The sequence below is a fragment of the Choloepus didactylus genome, chromosome 6 (genome assembly GCF_015220235.1).
Source record: "Choloepus didactylus isolate mChoDid1 chromosome 6, mChoDid1.pri, whole genome shotgun sequence".
NCBI lineage: Eukaryota > Metazoa > Chordata > Mammalia > Pilosa > Megalonychidae > Choloepus > Choloepus didactylus.
In genome coordinates this window covers 76,670,207-76,683,003 of record NC_051312.1, presented here as the reverse complement: position 1 = coordinate 76,683,003, position 12,797 = coordinate 76,670,207, and the positions used below count along the sequence as shown (strand labels likewise).

Below are 12,797 nucleotides of genomic sequence, written 5' to 3'. Positions count from 1 at the left end.
CCCACATTCTTTTTCTTAGCATTCAGCAATTGCTGTTTTGACATTTCTGTGGCCAATTTATTCTAGATATTTACATTGAAATGTTTGCCAATGTGACATACATTGTATGAGACTGCTTATAGTAAAAACTTGGGGACACGCAAACAAATGTATCAAATGTCATTCAGAATTTCATTTTCCTTTGGCCATGACTGACTCCCTTTGGCAGAAAGAAAAACCAACAGTCCCTTCTATTGCATAATTCTTTTCTCTGTTTGATTTAATTTCTTATGTTATGAGGCAGTAGTGCCTCTTAAACTTGTTGGTATTTAATATGGATAGAAAAAAGTGGAACAAATCACCATGCTTATGTGTTTAAAACCCCAGGGGACTTAATCAGGTCATTCCTCTTTCTATTCATTTTTCCCAGGTAGAATGACCTGATTTTCCACTTTTCTGTCTCAACTCTATCTTCAGGTTCTTAAACCTTGTTGAAATAATTTCCAAATTTCATAACCCAATTTCACCCACGGTGCTGCATTTTCCAATGCTTACAATGGATCCTTGCTGTATATTTTGCTTAGTTCCTTTAAATTAAAAAATGTTTTGTTGATGTGACTGTATAAAAGAAGATAAAGCACAATGACTGTTATCTAGAAGTTTTTGATTTCTTTAGCTATAAAATTTATAAAAGAGACAAAACAATGCAGTCAATGCAGTCCTGAAATAATGGAATCTTATACAACAGAAAGGAACCTTGCCTGGGCTCACATCCTACTCTGCATTTATATCTGGTTAACTGTGGGAAAATCAATCAAACATTTTAGGCCTCTTTTCTCATCTGTAAAATGTTAGAAATAATAATAGCATGTAGATTTGTTTTTAAGAGTAAATTATCAAATGTAAAGCTTTTATAATAAGACAAAACACCTTGTAAAAATGTACAGATCTGAACCTCTCATTTTATAGCTGAGGAAAGCAAAATTCAAAGATATTTGGTCATATCCAGTTGGAATTAAAGCTCAGGTGTCTTGAGTCTGAGTTCTATACTTTTCTCAGTACAATGCAATGTATAACCAAATTAATAAACTGATTAAAATTCAAAGTCAAAGAACATATTTTAAAAGAGCAGAATGGGGGGACCTCAGTAAACTGTATATGTGAAAAGACATGAGGAACATGAATTTAATCTAACTTTAAATTGCTTTAATAGAAATATAACTTGGTTTTTAGGGATTAACCTACAAATAGCCTCATAGCATTCTGTAATGGTTAGAACCCATTTGGACAATCCTTGATCTCAGACATATATTGATAAACTGGAAAACAAGAAAGTTTTATAGAAGGATAATCAGACTTTCAGAGACATTGAGATTACAAGAGTTCAAATGTGGAACTGAGCAATATTTTGTGTTAAGAAGAGAATTTATGGTAATGTCATCTTCAAATATTTGAAGAATTAAGGTAGCAAAGATGATATTGACCACTCAGTATTATCTACTGATGTCACGGGTAGAAGTAATGGGTAGAAATTAATGAAGGATTTTTTTTTTTTTTATAAATTGTTACATTGTGAGCAGTTTTATACACCCAACACTCTGGAAGTAAATTGCTAATTTTCGCATTCTCATTCTTGTAACTGCTTCTATAGGTCTGAGTAATTTAAACAGTTACGATGGAAATTAATGGAAAATGGAATTTTTCCTTTTCTTGGAGAGTAGTGAAATGAAGATAGACTACCATGGTGTATTCAGGGGTTGCTCTCACCCCCTTTTTCTCAACAAAGAAGATTATATAACCTAAACTAGAACCATGTGCAGTATGAAAAACTGACTCAGTTCATCAGCTCCTTGAAACTAATAGTGAAGTCTTATGATCCAACACTACATTGCCACAAGGTCCTCTCTCCTTCTCTCAAGGCATAATTACACATGGGTATCACTCTACCTCCTTTCCTCTTTTTTTCCCTTTAGCTCTAACATTCACCAGTTACCTCACAAATTATTTAAATTAAGTCCTCATTTTTTTTTTTAATGCTGAAACAGGTTTAGACAGCCTAAGGTCATACATTTGGCAAACAGCAGAGGTGGGATTTGAAGCTGATATTCTAATACCAATTACAGTTTTGCCCCCATTACAAGCCAGCTGTAAGTTATGTTAAAAATGTAATGAAGAACTTCCAAAAACAAAAATGCCCTAAAATTTAATGGGCAGTTTTGTAATGAGATAAGAGATGAAACTGCATGACCATTTTCCAGGGATTCTTATAGAGAACAGATGTATCCAGAAAGTTAATCTGTATATTGTGTCTGATTAATGCTATATAATGAGATTATTTACATTGCACAATCAAAAACCATTCCCATTACAATTTGGATAAAAATCTGAAAAGCAGAAAGAAAAAAAGAATCACCCAAATCTCATTACACAGAGATGAATGATGATAGCAGTTTACTGTATATATTTCTAATAATCGCTAACATTTGATAACAACTACAAGTATATGTACATTTTTGTATATGACTTCTTATCATTTAATATCATAAACAAATTGCTAAATTGGATACTGAACAAGTTAGTTAAGTACACTAAGACAGAGTATTCTCATTTATGAATGGAGATAAGCATGGTAAATTCCATACAGGATTGTGCTAAGAATCAAGTTGACTAACACATGTAAAATTTTTGACCACAATCATAAATCTTAACTTTTTCAAATTATTGCAAATTTTTGGTAATAATAATATTTAATGGCTGTAAAATATATCACCATGTGTAAGTGCCATGATTCAGTTTATTGCCTATTACCTATTATTCAACAGTTTCTTATCTTTTAGTAGAAATAGTAATGAAATGAAAATTTTTTATAGTTTCAGGTTTTTTTAATTGTATCAAAAGTCATTATATTAAAAATTCCAGAAGTAGATTTAGTGGGTCAAATCCATTAAATTTTCTGAGTTTGTTTATTTTGCTTTTACTTATTGGCCATTTACTACAAACCATGCACTGTGATTATTATTTCCAGGGTAAATAGATGCAATTCATAATGATAAAGAGATCAATTCATCAAGTGGCCATAACTAACCTAGATTGTATACAGCTAATAAGAGAGCTTCAAAATATAGAGGAAAAACAGATAGAACTGAAATGAAAAATAGACAAATTCACAAATACAGTGGGAGATGACTACCCTTATTACTCATTAATTGATAGAACAAGTAGAGAGAAAATCAGTAAGCATACAAAATACTTGAACAACTCTAATGAACTACCCCAAATGACATTTATAAAGGATACACACAATAGCCAAACATAATTTTTCTTATTTCAAGTACATATGATACCAATTATTGCTACTATATGGAAATACATTTGAATTTTCTTTCTTGATCTTGTTCCCTATGACCTGCTAAGCTCACTTATTAGTTCTAGTAACTTTTTTCTATATTCCTTAGGATTATCTGCATAGATAATCATTTAACATAACACATGGATAGTTTTATTCTTTCTTTTCAATCACCATGCCTTTTCTATCTTTTTCATATCTTATTGTGCTTTCCAGGATCTCTGGAACAATTTTGAATAGAAGTAGTATCAGAAGACATCCTTGTCTTGCTTAATCATTACAACATTGTCTACAGAGCCAAAAAATTGTAGACACAATACCCTACGGAGAGGTTTTGCCAGTTTACAATCCAACGAGTATTTGTTGTGCCTCTTTCTCTGCACCATTGTCAAAAAACATTTGTTGCCAGATGTTTGAATTTTTGCCCATCTAATAGGGTAAAAGGGTATCCATTTGTAGTTCTTATTTCACTTACCTTACCATTAGGGAGGATATCTTCATGTTTAAAAAACATAGTATTTATTTTTATTTGCTCTGTGTATTTGTATAGTTTCCTACTATTCTATTAGATTATTGGTTATTTTTCCTATTTATTATATATTCTTCATATAATGGAGATCAGATACATGTAATGAGCTGAAAATATTCTTTACCTGTTTGTCATTTTTCTCTTCATTTTGCTTATGCTGATATTTAACCTCACAAATTTGGCATAATATTTGAATATAAAAAAATATTCTTTCAGTGTTTCTAAGACACATTTCCTAAATACTTAAATTTCAAAAAAAATTTAAAAATTTTGACAATTCTATACTTAAAATATTACTATGAAGATGCAATAAAAATAATCAACTAAAATTTCATAGGAATCTTCAAAGATGTGAAAATAATTGTAATTCATCCAAACTTGTTGCTCTCAACTTTATAAATAATAAAAAGAAAAAAGTAAATTTGATAAAGTAGTTATTCAGCAAATTGACTTTCAACAAGCACTAAAGCAGTGTGAAAATATGGAGCAATATTAAAATAAATGGCCTCACATATATAAAATTAAAAATTGTGAAAACTACCATGGAGGGGGGATAAAAAGGAACAGTAAGAGAAACAATAACAAAGGAATATTTCAGGGCATCCAAGGAAGATTCCTGGGGTGATGATATCTAAGCTAATTTTTAAAACTAAGTTAGTTAAGAGGTAGGGAAAAGGCATTCCAGACTGAAGAAGATCATAAAAGTTCCAGGTGTGGAAGAATTTGGAGCATTATAAAAAGCCAAGAATATGTATTTTGCTGAAGTGTTGTGAATAAGGGAAGGAGAGAAATGCTTTGCATAGGTAGGCAGAGATTAGGTCATACAGGACTTCTTTTCAACCGTATTCAAGTTGTTTTTTTTTTTTAGAATAACAAAAAATATTCTATTAGAATATAAGATTTAAAGAAGTTTCCAGACAAGCCATACAAAATGGTCACAAGCTTCTTTTATAAAGGAAAGATTCTACACTTGACAGCAAAGTCACAATGTTACTAGTGAAGACTGTGATGTTTGTTTCATGTTCCAATTTTGATTCAGACAATCAAGGTTTTCCATCTACAGCATCTAAATAAAGTTAAACTTGGCTAGAGGGTATATTCTAAAGAAATGGTTAGCTGCTTTTAACCAATGCATTTAATTAGCTCACCATAAAAGGGCGGGGAAGGGGGGGCTCCTAAAATTAAAATCAAACTGTCTCCCTTCTCAAAAATAAATATAAAATAAAGAAAAATACCGACACTCCTGCAGCTAACTCTAGTGCTTTATACTTCAACTATGATTGGGAACACGAATAAAAGCAGGATAGGGGCCACTGCTTTTAAATGTTTCACAACAATCCAGATGATACTTCTAGCCTCTGCTCATGCTTTACAACAGTGAATCAGGACAAGACACAGGTTTGCTTATGGGCATTTAATCACCAAAGGAATGCGGATGTCTGGGCTTTTATTCTGTAATGTTTCTAAGACAGCATGCATCAAATGCAAACAAAAAAGGAAGAAATCTTAGCAGAATGGGAGAAGTGATGCACACTTGATGATCAGATCGATTTAACTATTATTCATGGCATATAGCCTAGTCCATGCTCTAGCTGTTTCTATGGCTTGGGCTTCGTTGGTCTTCCACTGCTCCGCTACATTGTTTGCTAATGGATTGTCTGGATTGGGAGCACCTAACAAAGCCTGGATCGATAGCAGAACTCTCCGGATCTGCAGTGCTGGGGACCGCTTATCTTTCAAAATATCTAAACATATTCTTCCCAACTTGTCTACATTAGGGGTGATACATTTTGTTCATGAAACATTTTAGGGGCTGCCATTGGATATTCTTCTGGAAGGAACAGTTCAAGTTTAAAAGTCCCTCCCTCAAAGGGGGATCCTGGGGGCCAGCAATGACCACAAGATAATAACGGGCGTTGCTTTCATCTGGTTCTGCTTTAATACTGGGATCTGGTTCTGACAGCAAACACTGGGTTTCCTTGATAATCCTGTGCGGCAGCCCGGCCATCTTGTCAGATCCCGAGTTGGGTCTCTGGTCTTATCTCAGGTCTACTAGCCTCACAGACAAGTGGAAGTCCTTGACTCCATTTCCGGGAGACGTTGTGGTGCCTGCACCACAGTCGCCAGCGAGGCCCCTCAGGAAATGTAGTCCCTGCTAGGGCGTGGGCTGGTGAATGGGCAGACTTCCCTCCGACTTGGCCGAGCCCTCCCCCATGCTCTCTCCCCCCAGACCCACCATATTAAAGATTTTGAATTTTAACTTCAGTGCAATGGGCAGCCAGCTGCCAATTCTTTTAAGATAACCATGGATTTTGGGTAGAGAATTTATTGTAAATTGCAAAGGCCAAAAGAAGTCTAGTATAGGAGACCACATAAAGCTGATAATGGCTTAGTTTAGGAGAGTAGCAGTAGAGATGAGAGTTCAGATTCTGAACACATTTAGAATATAAAATTGACAAGACTTGGCGAGATTGATTCTCACCAAGTGATGGCAAGTGATGAAGAAGGAGGTGTCAAGGATTACATTACACCCACATTTCCAGCATAAGAAACCAGGTTGATGGAAGTCTCCTTTATTGAGATGGGAAAGTATGGAGGAGGAGCTTATCTGGTGGTAGGGGCAGGGAAAGAGGGATCAAGAGTCCATTTTCCAGTTTATCAAAGAGGTAGAGTTTTGCGATTGTAAATGAATTCCACTATGTTTAATCCACTAAAATAGATTCTGGAATACACAGTTAAACCACTAATAAAGATACTGAACACGCCTCAGTCCTTTTAGTTAAGTGGTGAAATAGGAATATAAATATAATTAGAATCCTCAGTTATAGAAATGCACAATGATTAGAATTAGTAACAGAGCAAGGGTTTAAGATAGAATGGGGGCAGAGATTCTGGGTTGCATGTGGGAAAGGCATTCTGAGCAAACTAAGCAGTACTACAAAAACTGAATAGAGCAAAGCAAAATGATGCATAGTATATTAGATAAAAGCAGTGTTCAGCAAACTTTTTCTATAAAGGGACAGATAGTATATTTTAAACTTTGTGGGCCAAGAAGCAAAATTAAGAATATTACATAGATAATTATGTAACAAGGGAAAACAATTTTTCACAAATTTTTAGTGATGAAATTTAAATCATAATAGTACTACATGAGTATAATTTTTTTTTTATTTCTTGTCTACTGATGAGGAGAATGGAATCTTTTGAGGGTGATAATATTTCACTTAATGTTTGAAGTTAGTGTTCCTTTTCATCAAAATTGATTGCAAATGTCTTTCTGTTAAATCAGATCCAGAATGAGATTTTATGTATTTCATTTTGATATGGCTTTTAACAGAGATACTTCTTGCCAAATTCTGTTATCACTTCACAAGTAAAAATTCTAATTGAGCATATTCAACACTTGGAAGTCATTTATACAATTCTATTAGAGTCTTTTCTTGAAATTTGCTGTTAACAAGTCATTTCATTGCAGATTAATGACTTCCAACTGAAGGTTATGTGGAAGCTTCTCAATTCCACAGTTAACAGTACTGTGAAATATGGGAATCTCTTTTGAAATTGCATTGAGGTCCAAAAAAGCACTGTTGGTACTCTGCTTTGCAATTGAGATAATATATCTGCTACAAACTTGTGTAGGAATGGAGATCTCACTTCTTGTTTTCATTTTTGACAGTATGCAAAGTATATAAAGGAGCTTGACAGTATTTATGAGTCAAATGTTAGTTGTCTTGGAAATGATCTCACCATAGTATACGTTTCACATGTAAAAACTGGTTTGCCTTACAATTTTAGGTTGAATTTATTAAGAAACAATACCAAGTCTGTATCAAAAGCTAAATTTTCAAAGTCATTTATTGTTTGATAATGACAGAAGAAGGGTCTTTCTGTTCAGAAAAATTTTAATCTTGGCCTTGCGCTCAAAAAATTTGTAAAAAACTCTACCATTGCTAAGTATCAAATTGTTCAGTGGTAAGGAAAGTCAGGATATTGAGCTTTGTGACAAATATTTATCTAACTGATAATAGATAAATGCACATTTGTTATGACCTCAAATGTGCATGAAGTTCACCGTGGACATTACTGATTTAATAACACATGGTAGAGTCAAATATTTTCCTTTAAGTACCTGATAGTGAATAATACAATGAAAACCCATAGGCTTTAAATATTTTGCATTTTCATAAACTTTGTAAATCTGTTGAGCTAAGCCTTTTTGTTTTCCACATGTGCAGAAATAAAATAAAAAAGAATAAAGACAGAGGTGTTTGGAGTCAGCTGAGCTCAGAGTGCTGGAAAGGGGCTGTGCTGCAAGAAGCGGGGTGCACATAGTCAAGTACCAACTCTGCTTTTGAATGCCAAAACTTGGAGGCTGGGTAAAGGCTCTGAACAGGGACTTTTTTTTTTTTTTTTTTTTTTGCTTTTGTTTTGTTTTGTTTTTTAGCTTTTATTCTTTTTATAAAACTATTCTAAATAGTTCACTAGCAAAAGCCTCAGATATTAACATTTGGCAGCTGGACCCAGGCAAGGGCAGAGCTATATAGGCATTACAGGCAAAGCAATGAGACAAGTAGGGAAAATAATTCCATAAGGGGCATAACTTTCCCCAAGAAAATGGGGGGAGGGCCCAGCTCAAGTGACAGTCCTCCCTCAGAGAACTCAGATTCCAGGGGCTGGAAAACAGAAACAGCCCTGGCAAAGAAAGGGGCTGCTAAGAATTAGAGGCACTACATCTCTTTACACTGCTGGGAAGCTGCAGACTGACAAAAGCAACCTGCTGGACAGGATAGGAAAAGCACAGAGTCTAAAGGCTTAACAGGAGGGTCTGAGAACCTTCTGGGTCTCATTCGCAGGGTAACATGATACAGATTACACCCTCCTCCAGAGACCTGAGCATGCCTGGATTGGGAACATCTGATTGAGTTTTGTGCCAGTTTGGATGTGTTATGTCCCCCAGAATGCCATTATCTTTGATGCACTTTCATGTGGGCAGACATATTAGTGTTGATTAGATTGTAATTCTTTGGTTGAGTGTTTCCACAGAGTTATTATCACTCAGCTGTGGGCAAGAACTTTCACTGGATAATTTCCATGCAGGTGTGGCCCCACCCATTCATCATGGGCCTTGATTAGTTCACTGAAGCAATATATAAGCTCAGATGGAAGGAGTGAGCTTGCTACAGCCAAGAGGGACACTATGAAGAATGTACAGAAGCTGAGAGAGGAGCTGCAGATGAGAGACATTTTGAAGACGGTTGCTGAAAGCAGACTCTTGTTCCAGAGAAGCTAAGAGAGGACAAACATCTCAAGAGCAACTAAGAGTGACACATTTGAGGAACTGCAGCCTAGAGAGGAACACCCTAGGAGAAAGCCATTTTGAAACCAGAACCTTGGAGCAGACACCAGCCACATGCCTTCCCAGCTAACAGAGGTTTTCTGGACACCATTGGCCATCCTCCAGCGAAGGTACCCAATTGTTGATGATTTACTTTGGATACTTTATGGCCTTAAGACTGTAACTTTGTAACCAACTAAACCCCCTTTATAAAAGCCAATCCGTTTCTGGTGTTTTGCATTTCAGCTGCCTTTGCAAACTAGAAGAGGGTTGATCATAACTGGGGAGACCCCTTCATAAAAAGGTTACACAGAGGAAGGGCAAGAACCAGAAAAACGAGTTAAAGTGTTCTGATCAATGAAACAGAAGTTATGCTAGAGGTCAAGAATAAGTTGAACTGAACACCAAAGAACACATAGAGAAGAAAGCCAACCAACAAGAAAACCCTAGGTAAGAGTGAAAACAACTTTTAGAATAAAGTAATCAAAGAAAACAGATGCCTAGACAGCAAAACATCACACATCATACTAGGAAACACAAAATATGGATAAGCCAAAGGAACAAACAAATACTTCAATTGAGACACAACTGTTGAAACAATGAATTAAAGATGTTCAAACAAATCATCTAAATCAAATCAATGAGCTAAAGGGAACTGTGGCAAAAGAGATGAAGGGTATAAAGAAGAACCCATAAGCTTGAAAAATCAAACGGCAGAACTTGTGGGAATGAAAGGCCCAATAGAAGAGATAAAAAACAAAATGGAGACATACAACAGCAGATTTGAAGAGGCAGAAGAAAGGATCAGTGAACTAGAAGACTTTCCATCTGAAAACATACACACAAAAGAACAGATATGGAAAAGAATGGAAAAACATGAGCAGGGTCTTAGGGAACTGAATGAAAACATAAAGCACACAAGTATACATGTTATGGTTATCCCAGAAGTAGAAGAGAGGGGAAAGGGGGCAGAAAGAGTAACAGAAAAAGTAATCATTGAAAATTTCCCAACTCTGTCGAAAGACATAAACTTAGAGATTCAAGAAGTGCAGCACTCCCCAAACAGAACAGATTCAAATAGACCTACTCCAAGAGACTTACTAAACAGAATGTCCAACGTCAAAGACAAAGAGAGAATTTTGAAGGCAGCAAAAGAAAAGCAATCCATCACCTACAAGTGAAGCTCATAGGACTTTGTATGGATTTCTCAACAGAAACCATGGAGGAGTGAAGGCAGTGGTATGATATATTTAAGATATTGAAAGAGAAAAACTGCCAACCAAGAATTCTATATCCAGCAAACCTGTCCTTCAAAAACTAGGGGGAAATTAAAGATTTTCAGATAAACAGACACTGAGAGAGTTTGTGAACAACAGAACTACTCTGCAAGAAATACTAAAGGGAGTGCTGCAGGCTGATAGGAAAAGACAGGAGAGAGAGTTTTGGAGAAGAGTGTAGAAATGAAGACTATCAGGAAGGGTAAAAGGAGAGAGAGAAGAAAATAAGACATGACCCATAAAATCAGAAGGACAAAATGGTAAAGAAAGTACTGATCTTACAGTAATAACATTAAATGTTAATGGATTAAACTCCCCAATAAAAAGACATAGAGTGGCAGATGGTTTAAAAAACAGGACCCATTTCTATGCTGTCCACAAGAGACTCACTTTAGACAAGAGGACAAAGATAGGTTGAAAGTCAGTGAATGGAAAAAGCTATTTCACACAAACAACAACCAGAAAACAGTGGGGGTAGCTATAGTAATATCAGACAAAGTAGACTTCCAATATAAAACAAAAGAGACAAAGAAGGACAGCATATATTAATAAAATGGACAATTCATCAAGAAGACATAACAATCATAAATATGCACCTAGCTTAGACTAGGTGCTTTTAGACTAGGTGCTTATACCCTTCCTGATAGCCTTCATTTGTACACTCTTCTCAAAACCTCTCTTCTGTCTTTTCCCATCAGGCTGTAGCACTCCCTTTGGTATTTCTTTCTTTTAATAACTTTATAAATTATTATCCAAGTCCCTCAAGCTTATCAGTTTTTATATGGGGAAGAAAAATGGTGGTGCAAAAATAGCATTTTTTCTTCATCATTTCTTCATCATTGTCTTCTAGATACCTATTAATCACAGTTGTAATCTCACATTAAAAAATTTTTCTTTGATGTTTCTCTTCCCATCTTAATTGCATGTTCAATAATGTCAAGGACAATATACAAAATTTACTACTGAATCACCAGTGTTTGGTACATATTAGACATCGAATAAATATTTGTTGAAAAATGAATGAACATTAAAAATGTATCTTAAGAATTTTTTCATTGGTCACTGAAACATGTACTACAGTTGCTCCTCCTCCAAATGCTAGTAAGGGAGGAGAAAGGGGATGAAGGAAGGATGAATGGCAGAGAAGTCATGTAAACATTATTACTCTCACAGTATCTTTAGATGCTATCCCAAGTAAGCAGGGGAACTAACAGGGATTTAGATTATATATTTAACAAAGAGAAGGTTATCAAGGGGAACAATAAATAGCCCTTCTTTTATGTCCACTGTGTCTACCTCTCCATAATTACTCTGGTAAGAATATGGGTCATTTCCATAGAGCAAAATGTACAATGAATGTGCCATCCTCATTAACAAAAATGAAAAATCTCAAGTTATACATGTGGTAAGGGAGAAGGAAGGCTGGTATTTTAAATATGTCTTGTGGACAAATTCAAGCACATATATGTGGGCAACATGCTAGATACAAAGAAAGCAAAAATGAACAAGTCAGATAAGCTTACTGCTTTCAGGGAGAAGCACGCAATCACAATTCTGTTTTATAAGGACTGTATGAAAATAAATTCAGAGGTCTTTGTAAGGAAATTTAGCCACCTAGGAGAAATTTTACCCCAAAGGCATGGACTTCACTTCAACTCTCATTCCAGAAAGGCTGGATTTTGAGACTGTCAGTCAGACTTTCCCTTCCTCATCTGGACCTGGTGTTAATAGCCTCCCCAACCAACAGCCATCCTCAAACTGCTATGGTTTTCATTACTATTCTCCACTTGGTCCAGACAAGAATTAATGGGTTCTCTTCACCATGACTGAAAACTACTACTGGGTCAAGGTCAGAGGTATTCCTGAGAACCAGACCCATTATAAATCAAGTAATGCAAGGTGGAAAAGAAGACTGTCATGCTACTCTAACCTCTAAACTGACATAACACTGAGTTCCATCCCTTTGTTCTTAAACCCTCCAGTGTGCAGGAAAAGATGGAGCTGCAATAAAGAAGTCCTCCAATTATGGGAGTACAGAACCTGCATGAATTTTTGTACCCTGGGATCTCTCCCAAACTCACGCCTGTCAGAAAGTGAATCTTTCAATTTACCTCAGGAAGAGGAAGCCTAGGAGGAATCATTTTCCTACATCAACAGCAGGGACTAAAATGGTCCCAAGACGCAGCCAGGAATTCTCTAGAGTGATTAACACAAACCCAGCCTAGAGCTTCTTTACAAGGACCAACCCAGCCATAGCCCAGGATTTACCTGGAGTGCAGACAAAGCCCCAAGGTAAAGCTTCTTTGAGAAGGTAACACGGGCTCCACAGCA

The 12,797-nt window shown here is 35.7% G+C and overlaps 1 pseudogene; it reads right to left on the bottom strand.

Annotated features, from left to right (window-relative positions):
* Positions 1 to 12,797, bottom strand: part of LOC119536993 — a 299,931-nt pseudogene that overhangs the window by 137,890 nt on the left and 149,244 nt on the right.